The following is a 6,149-nucleotide window of genomic DNA, read 5'->3' as shown; positions in this document are numbered from 1 at the left end:
CTATTGACATAACAATATGATTTTTGTTGTTATTTTTTTGATATGGTCAATTATGTTGATTGTTTTTCTAATATTCAATCAGCCCTGAGTTCCTGCACAAATCCTACCTGCTCATAGTATATGTTCTTTGTAATATATTGTTGTAATCTTGCTAGTATTTTAATTTTTGTATCAATATTAATTAGGAAAATTGGTCTATAGTTGTCTTTCTCTATTTTTGCTTTTCCTGGTTTATTTTTCAGAACCATATTTGTGTCATAAAGGAATTCAGTAGAACTCTACCTAGTTTTTAAAAATAGTTTATATGGGATTAGGATTAATCATTCCTTAAATATTTGGTAAAATTCACTTGTGAATTCGTCTGGTCAATTTTACTGGCATGTGATTGGGCAAAATAACTCCTAAGAATTTCTTTAATTTCATCTTACATAGTGTTGTGTTTACCCACTTAATTCCCGATACTAGTAATTTGGTCTTCTTTTTTAAAAAATCAAATTAACCAATGTTTATTTTTTCCTATTTTATTAATTTTCCCCTGCCAAAAAACGTTTCAAGTTTTATTTTAGTAGTTCAATGATTTTCTTACTTTAATTTTATTAATCTTTCCTTTGATTTTTCAGGATTTCCATTTTTGTGTATAATTAAAATTTAAAATTTGTTCATTTTGATTTTAGTTGCATGACCAATTCATCGATTTGTTATTTCTCTTTTATTGATGTGCTTATTAGAGATATAAAACTTCCCATAAGTACTGCTTTGGTTGCATCACACAAATTTTGGAATATTGCCTTAGTGCTGTCATTCTCTTTAATTATATGATTGATTATTTCTATGATTTTTCTTTGATCTACTCTTTCTTTAGTATTAATTTATTTAGTTTCCAATTAAATTTCAATCTTTGCATCCATCTCCCTTCATTGAATGTAAGTTTTTATTGCATCATCATCTGGAAATGATACATTTAATATTTCTGTTTTTCTGTATTTGGTTGTGTATTTTTTTAGTGCCCTTATGCATGGTCAATTTTTTTTTTTTGGAAAGTTTCATGTACAACTGTGGAGGAAAAAAAAGTTTATTTATATTTCCATTAAGTTCTCTCCAGATATCTATCAAATATAACTTTTCTAAAATTCTATTCATCTTAACTTCTTTTTAAAAACATATCATTAGATATATCTAGCTCTGTAAAGGGCAAGTTGAGGTCTCCAACTAGTATAGTTTTACTGTCTATATCCTCCTGTAATTCATTTAATTTTTCCCTTAAGCTTCTCAGGGCTTCCACACCGTCTTAAGAGAAAATCTTTCTCCCTGCCCTTGAACTACACAGAAGTGAATATAGGCAATAGCTCTATCAAATAGTCATCCCTCATGGTTTCCATTCCCTCTTGACTGAAAGTGCTCCTCCCTGCCCTTGACCTATGACTGATAAGTGAGTATAAGCAATGGGATTGCCAGAGTCTGGTCTTGTGTCCAGTGCTAGGTCATATGGCCTCTTTCTGACCATTTGCCAGATTCCCTTTCATGTTTTGCTTGGGAACTCCCAAAGTAGCTCCTTCTTCTGTCCTAACTGCTACCACCTAGTCCTACTACTGGTGTTTCATCCACTTGGGTTCAGTCCAGTCTTTACTACCACTTCACAATTCTCTATTTCCAAATTACTAAGTTGTCTTGGGCTGGAAAAACATACTATTTTGACCTTTTGTTCATCCTGCCATTCTAGAATTTAATTTGAGACATTATTTTAAAGTAGTTTGTAGGAAAATGTTGGGAGGTCTCACCAGAGTAGTTTCTCTACACTGTCATCTTGACTTTGCCCCTATATCTATTTATTTGCATGTTGTCTCTGTGAGAAAAGGTCAGGGAATAAGCATTTAAATTGTGCCTATAATGAGGCAGGCACTAGTTAAACACTTAAAAAAAAGTATTATCTAGACTGATCCTCGTTGCAGCACTTTGAGTTAGTTGCTATAGTTATCTCCATTTTATAATTGAAGAAATTGAAGTCAACAAAGATTAAGTGACTTATTCTGGGTCCACAATTAGCAAGTATCTGAAGCTGGATTTGAACTGAGGTCTTCCTGACTCCAGGCTTAGTGGTCTATCTACTGTACTGCCAATTGCCTCATTAGTGTGTAATATCTTTGATTGTAGGTATTGCTGTTTGTATATTTCTTTGTTTGCCTTTCTTTGTATCCCTAGTACTTAGTACAGTTCCTATCACATAGTAAGCACTAAATATATGTTTAGTCATTAATTGATTGATTAGGGTGGAGGTATATGGAAGACTGCCATTCTGGTAGGTAGAAGAGGTTTCAGCTGTTTTTCCTTCCTCTCCATTCTTTTTCATGTTGTTCTACCTAGGAGTTGGTAGATGTACATAGCTTCAGGTCAAAGAAGGGCCAACTGGGCCTGGGTGGTGTAATCACTGTCATCAACTTTTTAGAAATAGTTTCATGGATTACACTTTTGAAACTATTACTAAGAATTTTATTCTAATTTTTTTCATTCTTGATATATTTGTACAGAGTCAAAAATTTCCCTTATGGTCTATGTTTGATAGTTCTTATTAATAACCTCCCTTTTTCTCCCTCTCCTGTCTTTACTTCCACCTCTCCTTCACTTATATAGTTGTGTGTGTTTTCTTAGTTTGGTTTAGACCAGTTAACATAACTGGCAACAATCCCTAGTTGAATACAGAACTTGTTTTTGATGAGCTTCTTGAAGCTTTTGACTAAAGGATGAAGTTAGTTGGGGAATTAGTGGAGAAAATTACACTTAAGCAAATCCTCATTTGTAAAATGAGGATGATAACCCTTATTCTACCTACTTCATAGAATTATTCTGTAGAAAGTGCTTTATTATTAAGGTTCATAGAAATGCCCACATTACAATTCTCTATTATTATTTATGAGTTCCCTTAGTGATTTGTTCCTTTTTAGTTGCTATAGTTATAGGCTGTAGTGACTTCTTGGCTAGAGGTAACCCACAGCAATAAGTAGACTGCAATGTGAAGAGCTAGCATAGTACTTAGGATAGCTCAGTAGGATCCTGGGCAAGGAAGGCAGTAGATGTGTGTTTGCATTATGATAGATTGCCTATTCCCTTTTGAAACTAAGGGTATAGTAATCACCTGAGACCTGTTAGGAGGGAAAGGATGGTTACTCTTGCAAATATATTGTAGTATAGAATTCTATTGTTTTGGGGCATTTCCTGATCAGGAGTATTTTTCTTTCTCTCTGCAAACTTCTCACAGGATTATTTAAAAGTACAAAATACTTGGGAACTGTTATTTCATTTCTCTTTTTAGAGGAAAGTTGTGATTGAATATATGTTTTGTTCCATGATACAATTAGGTTTTTATATAGTGCTGCCTTCCTGGTGCTCTATGGGATTGCTGAGATATATATGACATAATTCCATTGTGTTCTAGCCAGGAATGTTTTGACTTAAAGAGAAATGTAGTCTAAAAGCAAGGGAGTCACAAAAAGACCATTCCTCAAGACCAATGATGGAGGTAGTAAGATTTGTTTTATCTTAATCTAGAAGAGACTGTGACAATAGCAGGAAAGTATTTTTAAGACTTAACCTGTTCATTTAAACCTGGCAGTAGCTAAGGAGTGAAATATGATTTTGAAACATGGCCGTCTCTTATATGTCACTTGTTTTGGGGCCTAATTCTGCTTCCAGTTAAAATAAATCCCATTGTCAATCTCTCCCCCCAAGTTCCCATGCATGTTTTTGCTTGAAGTCTTAGTGAACTATAAAGAGGAGAACATTTATATTTGAATAAGAATACTTGGCTCTGAGTTGGCAGTTCTCAGGCCTTCCTATAACACAGTCAGATAGCTCTATTCTGAAGAAAACATAAAGACCATCACAATAATAAGTAAAATAACTATAGCTAGCTTTTCTACAGTGCTTTAGGGTTTCCAAAGTGCTTTACAGATATCTCATTTTATCCTCACAACAAATCTGGGAGTGAGGTGCTGTCATTATTCTCATTTTACAGAGGAGGAAACCTAGACAGGATGAAGATAAGTACCTTGTCCAGAGTCACAAAGTTAGTAAGCATCTAGAGACTAGATTTGAACTCAGGTGCTTCACTTATCAAGGATATGAATCTGGTATTTCTTTAAAAGTTAGGGCTCTGTGACCTCTTTCTTCTATGACCTAATTATCTGTTTATCAGAAAGGTGGTCTATGCCTTGATTTGCTCACCAATAATAATGGCATCACTTTGATACATTATGGACCCTTGATTCAATCTCCTTGGGTTCATCCTTCACTGATGCAGTGTACATTACAACCAACTTATATCTCTGAACTACTTGAAAAGGTGTGGGCAAAAACAAAACCAAAAATGTATCACCAGGTGTATAATTTCCAGGTGATGAAGATGATAGCACTAATACAAAGAATTAGTTGACAGACATTGGAACATTTCTGCATATGGGCATTTAATGTTTACATAGTACTTTCTATATGATAACCCTGTAGGTAGTTAGCAATAGCTGTATTATCCTGATTTTACAAATAAAGGTTAAGCTTAAGTGGTAGAGCTGGAACTCAAACTCATGCCATCTGTATCTTAATCTAAGAGATCCTGTACCAATACCATTATAACTGAGAAATACATTTGCTTGGGATTTTTCTCCATTTTTCTGAGTGTTCTACTATTTTTGGCAACAGGATTAATACTTGGTTTGAGTCTAATCCTTAGGCGGTTTTAGGAAGGACATGGAAAGAAATGGACAACATTCTTAGTGTTATCAGGATAGTGAGAATTTTGGGAACTATAACATATGAGCATAAGTTGAAGGAACTGAGGATTTATAGCCTGGAGAAAAGATGATTTATGGGAGGCATGGTTCTTGTCTTGCCTTGAAATATTTGAAGGGCTGTCAGTAGGAAGATACATTCAACTTGTTCTGCTTGACCTCAGGGGTCAGAACTAGGTGTTAGAGGTAGAAGTTTAAAAGAGGCAAATTTAGTATTGATGTAAGGAAATATTTTTTTTAGGAAATGATTCTTAACAACTTGTTATTTAAAAGTAGCATTTTTAGAAGTCATGAGCTTCCCATCATGGGAGATATTCAAGAAAAACTAGATGACTACCTATAAGGATGTTGTAGAAAATACTCTTTTAAAGATATATAATATATTAGATATTTCATGATAAAAACTCATTGAATTGTACTGAATGGCTTCTAATATTCTATTTAAATCTTAGATTTTGTGGAGATTTTATTTTAATTGCTTCATGTAAGATCTCACAAAAACAAGTTTCAATCCTGGTCATTAATTGGCCTTTAGTTTATCATATTCCAAAGATAATTAAATCTATAGAAAATAGAGCCTTTGAGCTATACCTTTCATCTTTAAATATAGTGACAAAAATGTCAACAAAATCATTTTGCATAGGTTGACAACAAGCTGAAGAAAATAGGTTTGTTGAGAGAGGGCTGGTCTTACAGTAAAGCTGGTCTCAAGCAGGGATAGGTCCTGAGAGACCCTGAGCTTGGGTCTCACCAGGGTTTTATACCCTCCCAGGGCTTACAAATTCCAGACAAACCTCTTCTCAAATTTTCAATCATTGGTTGATCAGCCCAAATTTGCTTTCTAGCTGCTAGCTTTGCTAGTAGTAGGGAATACCATGATCTGTAAACTGTGATGTAATAGATGTTAGCTAGAAGCTATTTAGGATTGCTAATCAGAATAGGATGGCTACTCAGAATCACGATCTACCAACTAGAATTATTAGACACCAAATGCTGAGGTGGAGAGGGTGATGTATAGAAGCAACAGATGATGGCTAGGGATAATTTCTAGCAAGACTCTATGATCATACAGCCTTGCTAATCATCCAGCATTTGCTAAGAAGACAACATTGAGATTAGCTCTATTATTCACTTAATCTACAAATAAAATAGAATAAAATACTTAGGTATAGTAAATCACAATTTTCAGTTGATATACTGATTATTATCATAATTAAATCTCATAACTAAGGGGTGGGGAAAATCTCACATTGTTTAAAAAATGTGTGTAAACATTTCAAGAAGTTGATAAGTAGTTCAATATGAAATCCTTGGTCTGGGGATTCTGTTCCGGTCTTCCAGGGTTCATTTTAATTTCTTCTCTTCAAGTTA

This window comes from Dromiciops gliroides, chromosome 2 (genome assembly GCF_019393635.1).
Source record: "Dromiciops gliroides isolate mDroGli1 chromosome 2, mDroGli1.pri, whole genome shotgun sequence".
Taxonomy (NCBI): domain Eukaryota; kingdom Metazoa; phylum Chordata; class Mammalia; order Microbiotheria; family Microbiotheriidae; genus Dromiciops; species Dromiciops gliroides.
This window is presented reverse-complemented; position numbering follows the sequence as displayed.